The following is a 12430-nucleotide window of genomic DNA, read 5'->3' as shown; positions in this document are numbered from 1 at the left end:
ATCTAAAGCAAGAAGAGAAAAGCAGTTTCTCCTTACACATCAGTATGGGTTTATTGAACAGCTACATCTTTCAAAGATGCACTCAACTCATTTCCCCTAAACTAATCACTGGCAAATGAAATTACCCTGATAAATCTATCTCAATCACAGATCATCTACTAGGGTTTGGGGAGGGTATTCTAGCTACTGGGGACACAGTAACATTTGACCTTTGGTTCAAAGTACTATATATGCCAAGGCCCCACTCCAATAGAATATCATCCTCAAGCTGGCTCCTTTGCTGGGTTTTTAATGGGACTCTAAGGGTTCCATTGGGTGGCACTTCTCAGTGATGAGGCACTTGGTAGGACCCATAGGTCCCACTGTCACATGCTCATTGCTGCTCCTCTGCCATAAAGTGGGCCCTCACTCCCAGAATGATGCTATGCAGGATTTTATGATGGCACATCAGACATTTTGTGAGCCCTCGGATTGTGGTACTGGCAAGGATCAGTGGGCAGGAAAAGCAAACTCACACCAAGGTTACAGATCTATCCCCAGAAAGGACAAATCACTGGCTTAGGCACTGGTAGAGGCACTGAGGTGTCACAGGTATCATCAGCACATCCTAGACATGGGAACGCTAAGGGGATGTGTGCAGGGCACCCAAAGCCTCTGCTACAAGTGGGCAATCAACAGTGGCTGCTAGGCTGGGCGCGGTGGCTCATGCTGGTAATGCCAGCACTTTGGGAGGCCAAGGCAGTTGTAACATTTGAGATCAGGAGTTTGAGACCAGCCTGTCCAACATGGTGAAACCCTGTCTCTACTAAAAATACAAAAATTAGCCCGGCTTGGGGGCACATGCCTGTAATCCCAGCTACTTGGGAGGCTGAAGCAGGAGAATTGCTTGAACCCAGGAGGCGGAGGTTGCGGTGAGCCAAGATCAAGCCATTGCACTCCAGCCTGCACAACAGAGCAAGACTCCATCTCAAAAATAATAAAAAATAAAAATGAAAAACAGTGGCTGCCATTTCCCCTTATGTTAAAAAACTGGAATATATGTATATTATATATATATACACACACATATATATATATGTGTATATATATTTTTTTGAGATGAAATTTTGCTCTTGTTGCCCAGGCTGGAGTGCAATGGCGCGATCTTGGCTCACCGCAACCTCCGCCTCCTGGGTTCAAGCAATTCTCCTGCCTCAGCCTCCCGAGTAGCTGGGATTACAGGCATGCGCCACCAGGCCCAGCTAATTTTGTATTTTTAGTAGAGACGGGGTTTCTCTATGTTGGTCAGGCTGGTCTCGAACTCCAGACCTCAGGTGATCTGCCTGCCTCGGCCTCCCAAAGTGCTGGGATTACAGGTGTGAGCCACCGCACCCAGCCAGGAATATATTTCAAGGAATTTTCCAGTGACTGAATTTCAAAGAAAGAATCAGGAGAAGAATTCTAAGAGTTTCTGTGGCCAAACATCACTCTGTCTTTCTAGGAAGTCCTTCTTTTCAACACAGGCTCTCAGCTTCAGGAGTGAGGCTCATGGTTGATCATGGGGCGAGACATCACAATGGGATGTCTCCTACATCCCCTCCAGGATTTATAAAGATCTCTAGGGACTGAGATTCTTCTGCCACCTTCAATCACACCAGATTTTGTCAACACTATCAATAAGCAATTTCTTCAACCTAAGGTCATTTGATTCTGTTCTACTTTAATGATTAAAAACTGACTAGCCTTCTTTAATAACTCTTCACATTCATGAAATACTTTGTCTTCTTTTTATTTTCCAAGCTAGACAAAACTTTTTTTTCTAACTTTTATTTTAGATTCATGTTCAGGTTTGTTACAAGGGTATATTGTGTAATGCTGAGGTTTGGGGTATAATTGCACATGTCACCCAGGTAATAAGCACAGTATCCAACAGGTAGTTTTTCAACCCTTGTCCTCTCCCTCACACCTCCTGTAATCCTCAGTGTCTGTTGTTCTCTTCTTTATGTCCATTTTTAATTCTTTGAGAAATCTCCAAACTGCTTTCCACAGTGGCTGAACTAATTTACTTTCCCACCAACAGCGTGAAAGCTTTCCCTTTTCTCTGCAGCTCTGCCAGCATCTGTTATTTTTTGACTTTTTAATAGTCATTCTGACTGCTGTGAGATGGTATTTCATTGTGGTTTTGATTTGCATTTCTCTAATGATTGGTGATGATGAACATTTTTTCATATGCTTGTTGGCCGCTTGTGTGCCTTTTCTTGAGAAGTGTCTGTTCACAGACTTTGCCCACTTTTTAATGGGATTATTTGTCTTTTGCTTGTAATTTTTTTTAAGTTCCTTACAGACTCTGAATATTAGACCTTTGTTGGATGCATAGTTTGCAAGTACTCCCATTCTGTAGGTTGTCTGTTTACTCTGTTGATAGTTTCTTTTACTGTGCAGATGCTTTTTGGTTTAATTAGATCCCACTTGTTAATTTTTGTTTTTGTTGCAATTGATTAGAGGACTTAGCCATAAATCATTTGTCAAGACTGATGTCCAAAATGGTATTTCCTAGATTTTCTTCTAGGATTTTTATAGTTTGAGGTCTTACATTTAAGTTGTTAATTTATCTTGATTAATTTTTGCCTATGGTGATAAGTAGGGGTCCAGTTTCATTTTTCTGCATATAGATGGCTAGTTATCCCGGCACCATTTAGTGACTAGGGAGTCCTTTCCCCATTGCTTATTTTTGCCAACTTTGTCAAAGATCAGATGATTATAGATGTGTGGCTTTATGTTTGGGTTCTCTATTCTGTTCCATAGGTCTGTGTGTCTTTTTTGTATCAGTATCATGATGGTTTCCTTACTGTAGCCTTGTAGTGTAGTTTGAAGTTGGGTAAAGTGATGCTTTCAGCCTTGTTGGTTTTGTTGGTTTTGTTTAGGATTCTTTTAGTTATTTGGGCTCTTTTTTGGTTCCACATGAATTTTAGACTAGTTTTTTATAGTTCTGTGAAAAATGACATTGGTAGTTTGATAGTAATAGCACTGAATCTGTAGATTGCTTTGGGCAGTATGGCCATTTTAACAATATTGATTCTTCCAACCCATGAGCACAGAGTGTTTTTCCATTTGTTTGTAGACAAATCTTTTTTTAGAAAAAAAGTCTTTCCGAAATGACCTATTTTCTATCCCTTTGATTATTTTTAGTGCACTTTTCCCCTTTTCATCATTTGGAGAATAAAATAGCATATCCAGATTTTAACCAAGGACCTGACAATTGTAAAATATATTAAAAGGGCCTATTCCCAGCCCTTATACATCAGAATTTCATTAAAATATCCTAAAAATGCATTTGCTTTTTAAAGTAACAACACATACTTTCTTATTCCTGTTTCATTTTGATTGATAATAATTCCCAGTTAAGGAAATGGACATTTATGAGCTACACACTCTTATGTGTGTAGAAGTCTCTTTGAATCTTTTGTTGGACTTGTTTGTTTGCCGTTCTATGTATGAGACTCTGCATATAAAATCTTTTATATTATACGTACTAAAGCTTCCCTGCAATTTATCCGTTTATTTGGGCCTTTCTATTTTATAAGTATGTATGTAAAGAACCCTGAATTCAGGCAGTTTCTGAAATAATATTTTCTCTCCAAAATAGCTGTTTCTCTATTATTTCTTAAGATCTTTTATAATATAGACTTTATATATTTGATTAAAAAGAGAAAACCAAGATCATTAGAATTAAGTTTGGTTGTATGTAACCAAGAATGCAAAATAATAGTAGCTAAAACACATAAGGATTTTTATTTTACATAAGAGGAATCTGGAACTTGGTAATTTAGGGCCAGTATGGAAACTCCATGAAATCATCAGGCACCCAACCCAAGATGCTTCTCTCTTTTTGTTCTTCCAGTCTCCGTATGTGACTTACTAGCGTCTGATGTCTATATCCAAAGTCATAAAATGGCTGCTGGAGCTTTAGCCATCACATCTGTGTTCCAGGCATCAGAAAGAAAGAAGAGGACAATGCAAAAGGGATGCAATTCCTAGTAATTCCTTTAAAGAGTTTTTCTTTTTTCAACGCAACACCCCGTCTTACATCACATTGATCAGAATATCACCACATACTAAGGAAGCTGGAACATACAATCTCTTAGAAGCACACAATGGCATCTGAAATAAAATCAGGGTTCTGTTACTAACCATGAAGGGGAGAAGAGTTACTGGGTAAGCAACCAGCAGTCTCTGCCCTCTTGATAAAGGTAGGGTAGCTGAAGAAAGGCATAATATGTTGGGCGCTGAAAATACTACTTCCCAGAACCTGAAGATAGTTCAAGTTCTTCTTTAGGGCCAGTGAAAGTCCTCTTCTTTGTTTCTCCCTTTGATTTAGAAGTTTGTGACAATACAGAGCAGTTGTTGTTTTTTTTTACATTTTTCTAATAAAGAGCCTTTATATAATTGTGAAATACATAAATAGTTCCTGAGTGTTCTCCAAAATCATTCATATTAATTTCTTTTGAAGTTCCTTAGTGAACTTACTTCTCTTTTCTCTAGAACTGCTGTGGCTTCTCTATATCAATGAAAATATTTGGAAGTCAAGCCTGGATTCAATGTTCTAATTAATTGAACATCAATTCAACAAAATGTAAGTGCCACCAGACAACAAGAATGCTAGACACTGCAGATATAGCACTTACGGAAACTGAAGAGATTCTGACCCCTAAGGATTTTATATTCTAAGATAAAATCATTATGATAAATAAATAAAAATAGTAAATATTATTATTATTTTTTGAGACAGAGTCTCGCACTGTCGCCGAGGCTGGAGTGCAGTGGCGTGATCTCGGCTCACTGCAAGCTCTGCCTCCCGGGTTCACGCCATTCTCCTGCCTCAGCCTCCTGAGTAGCTGGAACTGCAAGCTCCTGCCACCACGCTCGGCTGATTTTTGTATTTTTAGTAGAGATGAGGTTTCACCATGTTAGCCAGGATGGTCTCGATCTCCTGACCTCGTGATCCACCCACCTCGGCCTCCCAAAGTGCTGGGATTACAGGCGTGAGCCACCGCGCCTGGCAAACAATATTATTTCGAAAGACAATTACGGAATCAAAGTGCTCTTCAGACATTTAAACAGGATGACTCGGAAAAAAGGAATAGAGACAATTTTGGGTGGGGAGGTCACTGAGGACAAATCGGAGAGGTGACATTTAAGCTCCAGTGAGGAAGTGGCTGATATTTATAGTGCGAACAAGATTCCTCCAGCTTTCGAGAGCCTCTCCCAGATATTAGGAACATATTCTTGTATCCTGTGGACTGGGCCTGACATTTTTAGGGATCCTGTCCTATTTGCAGAATCCATAAATGTAACAAGGAATACAGTCTTATCATCTACAGATCCATTAGGCATTGAACTCAAATATCAAGTGGTCTGTGAGGCTCCCATGCAAAACTACTCGTCCCATTCTCTGTGTTTTGTTTATGCTATCGGTTAGGTATCGTGTTCTCAGTTATTAGCTATGTTATCAGTTATCTATTGTTTGGGTAACATGTTATCAGTTAGGTCTCCTTAGATTACAAGGAACAGAAAATGTAAATTAGACTTGCTTAAGCGAATGGAGTTTATTGGCTTACAAAATTAAACAGCCCTGCAGTATATCTGCCTTCAGGGAAAACTTGAGACTGGGCTCAAAAATATCAGAAAGAGAGACCGGGCATGGTGGCTCACGCCTGTAATCCCAGCACTTTGGGAGACCAAGGTGGGTGGATCACTTGAGGTCAGGAGTTTGAGACCAGCCGTAGCTAACATGGTGAAACCCCGTTTCTAATAAGAATACAAAAAATTAGCCGGGCGTCGTGGTCCATGCCTGTAATTCCAGCTACTCGGGAGGCTGAGGCAGGAGAATCACTTGAACCCAGGAGGCAGAGGTTGCAGTGAGCCAAGATCATGCCATTGTACTCCAGCTTGGGCAACAAGGGCAAAACTCTGTCTCAAAAAAAAAAAAATAATAATCAGAAAGAACAGTTTTGTCTGTCTGTTCCACAGGTCGGTTTCCTTGGTGTTGGTGTTGGTGTTTGCTCCAGCCTGAAGTTCCCATGGCAGCAAGATGGTTAGAAGCCCCTTCAGACTCCTATCTCACTGGAAATTCAGGGTCTCTTCCCAGAAATCTTATTTCTCTTGAGAGATTATGTGTCCCTCCTCACTCAATCTTTTTTTTTTTTTCCTCTGAGATGGAGTCTCACTATGTCACCAGGCTGGAGGGCAGTTGCATGATCTCAGCTCACTGCAACCTCCCCTTCCCAGGTTCAAGCGATTCCCCTGCCTCAGTCTCCTAAGTAGCTGGGACTACAGGCACGCACCACCATGCCCAGCTAGTTTTTTTTATTTTAGTAGAGATGGGGTTTCACCATGTTGGCCAAGATGGTCTCTATCTCCTGACCTCGTGATCCACCTGCCTTGGCCTCCCAAAGTGCTGGGATTACAGGCATAAACCACCACACCCGGCCCTCACTCAATCTTTCTGTCTGTCCCAGCCTAACTCACTTGCTCCACCACTGGATTCTAGGGAGGGTGGAATTCAGCCATCCACACTCCAAAACAGAGAGGGAATGTGGCTGGGGAGGCAGGTGTGAATTCACCACAGGAAAAATACAGTTATCAGTAGAAAGGTGAAGTGGAACAAAATATCAGATGGCACCACCCTGAGCTTAGTACTTCTTGTGCTATATTACTGTGCGTTGTGTTTATTTCCTTCTGTAACACAATGATAAGCTGTTTGAGAACAAGGAGCACATCACTTTCATTTCTTTATCCCTAAGATCCATCCAATGTGGTGATGGGTACAATGTCTCTCCCAATACACAGTTGTTGAATTCAACTATGAAAACTGTGCATACAAGCACACGTTCAGAGGGGTACATACACCAATGTTGGCTAAACATTTAAATATCTCACAAGACATCAAACTGTTTCTTAAAAGTTTAACTGAAAAACTATCCTCATACTACATATACTTCAGTGATTTCTTCTGTGATGTTTTCAGTTTGTTATTCTTTCTACAACGAGTTTATTCCTATATGTTTTTTCTTATTAATATTTCAGAGGGATAGTTTTTTGTTTGTTTGTTTGTTTGTTTTGATACAGGGTCTCACTCTATCACCCAAGCTAGAGTACAGTGGCACCATCTCGGCTCACTGCAACCACTGCCTCCCAGGTTCAAGCAATTCTCCTTGTGCCTCAGCCTCCCAAGTAGCTGGGATTACAGGCATGTACCACCACGGGCAGCTAATTTTTGCATTTTTAGTAGAGATGGGGTTTTGCCATGTTGGCCACGCTGGTCTCAAACTCCTGGCCTCAAGTGATCCGCCTGCCTCAACCTCCCAAAGTGGTGGGATTACAGGTGTGAGCCACCATGCCTAGCCCATAATCACATATTTCAATCCATGTTTAATCTTCACAAATCTCCTAGTTCCTTGGTAGTCAAAGTGTGCTGCATGGAACAGCAGCATTAGCATCATCTGGAAGCATATTAAAACTGCAGAATCTCAGGCCCCACCCGGGCCTATGTGACCTAGATCTGCATTTTCACAAGATTTTCGGGTTGATTTATAGACACAAGAAAGTTTGAGAATCACTAGCCAACTGCTGTAGACCTGCACCATTCACTGGAGACGGAATAGGAGATAAGTATGTAATTTAAAATGTTCTGATAGCACATTAAAAAGTAAAAAGGGTTGGGCATGATGCTGCAATCTGAGCACTTTGGGAGGCCAAAGTGGGTGGATTGCTTGAGCCCAGGAGTTCAAGACCAGCCTGGGCAACATAGGGAAACCCCCGCCTCTTAAAAAAAAAAAGAAAAAGAAAGAAAGAAAAGAAAACAAGTGATATTAATTTTAGTAATATATTTTGTGCAACTCAAGATGTCCAAAATATTATCATTTCAACTTGTAATCAATATAAAAACTTATTAGTGAGGTTTTGGGGGGTAGTCCTTTAAATCTCATGGTTTTTTAATATTTACAACACATCTCAATTTGGACCAGCCACTTTTCAAGTGCTCAATCACCACATATGGCTAGGGGCTACTGTATTGAACAGCTCAGTTCTGGACTATAAGATGCATGAAAACAAGAAAGTATGTCTGTTTCACTCACACTGTAACCCAGCACCTAGCACCGTGCCTGATGTGTAACGGGCACTCAATGTGTTTGTTGAATTAGTACATTTGAGGGGAAGGATGTTTAAAATATTTGTCAGCAAAGGTGCTGACAAAACAGATAAGTCATTTTAATTTTTCTCTTTGGCTTTTTCAGATCTTGCCTATCGAAAAGCTTTATTAGCCAGGTGCAGTGGCTCACACCTGTAATCCTAGCACTTTGGGAGGCTGAGGCAGGCAGATCACTTGAGGTCAGGAGCTCGAGACCAGCCTGGCCAACATGGTGAAACCCTGTCTCTACTAAAAATATGAAAATTAGACGGGTTTGGTGGTGTGTGCCTGCAATCCCAGCTACAGGGAGGCTGAGGCAGGAGAATCACTTGAACCCGGGAGGCAGAGGTTGCAATGAGCTGAGATGGCACCACTGCACTCCAGCCTGGGCGACAGAGCGAGACTCCGTCTCAAAAGAAAATAAAAGCTTTTTATCATTTATATTTTTCTTACCATTATAAGGACAGTTTCCAGTCTAGAAATTTTTAATGAAGCAATACCATGCCATCACAACCAATGTTTTAAAAATAAACTCCTGCTCTCCCTCTCCCTCTCCCTCTCCCTCTCCCTCTCCCTCTCCCCCTCCCCCCTTCGGTCTCCCTCTCCCTCTCCCTTCTTCGGTCTCCCCCTCCCCCTCCCCCTCCCCCTCCCCCTCCTCCCCTCCCCCTCCCCCTCCCTCCTTCGGTCTCCCTCTCCTTCTTTTTTCGGTCTCCCTCTCCTTCTTTTTTCGGTCTCCCTCTGGTGCCGAAGCTGGACTGTACTGCGGTGATCTCGGCTCGCTGCAACCTCCCTGCCTCGGGCTCCTGTGATTCTCCTGCCTCTGCCTGCCCAGTGCCTGGGATTGCAGGCGCGCACCGCCACGCCTGACTGGTTTTTGTATTTTTGGTGGAGACGGGGTTTCACCCTGTTGACCGGGCTGGTCTCCAGCTCCTGGCCTCCAGTGATCTGCCTGCCTCGGCCGGCCTCCCGAGGTGCTGGGATTGCAGACGGAGTCTCGCTCACTCAGTGCTCAATGTTGCTCAGGCTGGAGTGCAGCGGCGTGATCTCGGCTCGCTACAACCTCCACCTCCCAGCTGCCTGCCTTGGCCTCCTAAAGTGCTAAGATTACAGCCTCTGCCCCGCCGCCACCCCGTCTAGGAAGTGAGGAGCGTCTCTGCCTGGCCGCCCATAGTCTGGGATGTGAGGAGCCCCTCTGCCCGGCCACCCCGTCTGGGAAGTGAGGAGCGCCTCTACCCGGTCGCTCCGTCTGGGAGGTGAGGAGCGCCTCTGCCGGGCCGCCACCCCGTCTGGGAGTAAGTGAGGAGCGCCTCTGCCCAGTCGCCCCGTCTGGGAAGTGAGGAGCGCCTCTGCCTGGCCGCCCCGTCTGGGAGGAAGTGAGGAGCACCTCTGCTTGGCCTCCCTGTCTGGGAGATGAGGAGCACCTCTGCCCGACCGCCGCGTCTGGGAGGTGAGGAGCGCCTCTGCCCGGCCGCCACCCCGTCCGGGAAGCGAGGAGCGCCTCTGCCCGGCCACCCCGTCTGGGAAGTGAGGAGCGCCTCTGCCCGGCCGCCCTGTCTGGGCCGCCCATCGTCTGGGATGTGAGGAGCGCCTCAGCCCGGCCGCCCCATCTGGAAAGTGAGGAGCTCCTCTGCCGGGCCGCCCTGTCTGGGAGGTGTACCCAACAGCTCCGAAGAGACAGCGACCATCGGGAGTGGGCCATGAGGACGATGGCGGTTTTGTTGAAAAGAAGTGGGGGATGTGTGGGTAAAAAGAAAGGAGAGATCAGATTGTTGCTGTGTCTGTGTAGAAAGAGGTGGGCATAGGAGACTCCAGTTTGTTCTGACTAGCAGAAATTCTTCTGCCTTGAGATGCTGTTGATCTATGGCCTTTTCCCCCAGCCCCGTGCTCTCTGAAACATGTGCTGTGTCAACTCAGGGTTAAATGGATTAAGGGCGGTGCAAGATGTGCTTTGTTAAACAGATGCTTGAAGGCAGTATGCTCTTTAAGAGTCATCACCACTCCCTAATCTCAAGTACCTAGGGACACAAACACTTCAGAAGGCCGCAGGGACCTCTGCCTAGGAAAACCAGAGACCTTTGTTCACGTGTTTATCTGCTGACCTTCTCTCCACTATTATCCTATGACCCTGCCACATCCCCCTCTCCGAGAAACACCCAAGAATGATCAATAAATACTTAATTTAAAAAAAAAAAAGAAAACTAAAAAAAAAATAAACTCCTTGTAAAGGTTATTAGTATGCATCTTGCTAGTAATTTATTCTTGTTTTTATTGAATCTCTAATGATCTTGGGGAATATTTCTAGAACCTACACACAAATATGAAAACATTTTATATGTTGTATATTTTATCTGTTTTATATGTTTTCTATGTAATCTTTAAACCACAACAATCTTGTATTCATTATGTCATCACACTTTGCTTAAGAGCATATTTCTCAAACTTGCATAAATTGTGGAAGTATCAAAGGATTAACTAAAAGTCGAACGAGAGTACCTATTTACCTCACCTAGGTACAAAACAGCTTTACTTAAAATTTGGGAAACCCTGTGACTTTACTGCTTTGTTACTTAAAATGTGTTTCATGGACCAGGAGCAGCAGTAGCCATACTTAGGTGTTGCTAGAAAAGCAGTCTTAAGCCCAGAACTACGGAGCTATGCCCAGATCTACTGAATCAGAATCTGCATTTTCACAAGAGTTTAGCCAAATGACTCATGTGCACATTAAGGTTTGAGAAGCACTGACTCAACATTATTGTCAGTTCCTTTTACCACCAAATGTGGATATATTTGCCGCTTACTTTAGAGCCAGGCACAGAGAAAAGAAAATGACAGGCCCAGAGAACAGATACAGGAGCTCTGATTTCTAGTGCCTTGGCATGCTGAACAGGGACCTCGTGGAGCTTTCTGCACATAGATGGAGGAAAGCCTGGGGGAAGAGCGGTAGGAAGACAGACCTGATGTTTATACCTGTTCTTTACTACTCATCCAAAAAGCAGGAGCTCCTGCCAGCCCCTGAGCATCTGGGCTAAGCCAAAAAAATATATATATATATATATATCTGTATATGGCTGTTTTGCTGTTTTAAAGAACCAAGTTTAGAGGCCGCGGCGGGTAGATCACTTGAGGTCAGGAGTTCGAGACCAGCCTGGCCAACATGGTAAAACCCCGTCTCTACTAAAAATACAAAAATTAGCTGGGCATGGTGGTGCATGCCTATAATCCCAGCTACTAGGGAGGCTGAGGCAGGAGAATGGTTTGAGCTGGGAAGGCAGAGGTTACAGTGAGCTGAGATCACACCACTGCACTCCAGCCTGAGCAACAGAGTGAGACTCTGTCTCACAAAAAAAAAAAAAAAAAAAGAACCAGGTTTATTCCAAAGTGTCACCTAACCTTAAGGACAACCTTCCCTACTCCCATCCTCTCATGGAACTAAACTGAGTGATGACAATGAGTATGCAACAAAGTCACATGCTTCCCAGCCTCATTTTATATCAGTGAGATTAATTCAAGAAAATCAAAGTAATTCATCACACATTCATTTTAACTATAAAATTGCAAATTCTCATCTATCCACTTCTGAATCAGCTACTTTTAGCAAGTACAGAAAGAAAACCACCAAATTAACAATTAGTGAGAATTTTTTGGTTTTGGTGAGATACCTCATCATAGCCCTCCCTATTACCACTATTAAAGCATCTCTAAAAAATAATAATTTCCCTCAATACATTAGGACACATTTATCAGGAGTAATGATGTGATAAACACACTCTCCTAGGGAATAAAGAACGTGATACATAAAATTTCAAAACTCTAATCTATATAATCACAACAAAATTCCAGCTATTCGATCATTTATAAAAGATTGTCTCCAGCATGGACCTCTGGTTGTATTGTCTGCCCAGCAACCCCCTCCAACTTTTTATATTAAAAGCTATGTCTTACCTTTGGAAAATAGCCCCTCCCAATTCTGTATGTTTCTGCTGGAACTGCAGGACATCAAACCTCATCCGCATTAGCCACAGAAGTGGGTACAGAAACCAACTCGCCAATCAAAACGTCCCCTCTCCCCTTACCACAGGTATTGGTTCAAAGGGTGGTCAGATGGTCTAGGGAAGACCAATTAGAGTTCATCCCTGGCATTTTACATCTGTATCCTGAGAGGCTGATTTGGAATATCCAAGCTTCAAGTTTACTGAATTCATCTCTACTCTCTCTCAGAAGCCATCTGGCCAATAAGCAGAGAGTGGAGCCCAGCAAAGA

The sequence above is a fragment of the Pongo abelii genome, chromosome 11, assembly GCF_028885655.2.
Source record: "Pongo abelii isolate AG06213 chromosome 11, NHGRI_mPonAbe1-v2.0_pri, whole genome shotgun sequence".
NCBI lineage: Eukaryota > Metazoa > Chordata > Mammalia > Primates > Hominidae > Pongo > Pongo abelii.
The sequence above is the reverse complement of the archived record's forward strand: the minus strand, read 5'-3'. Positions refer to the sequence as shown.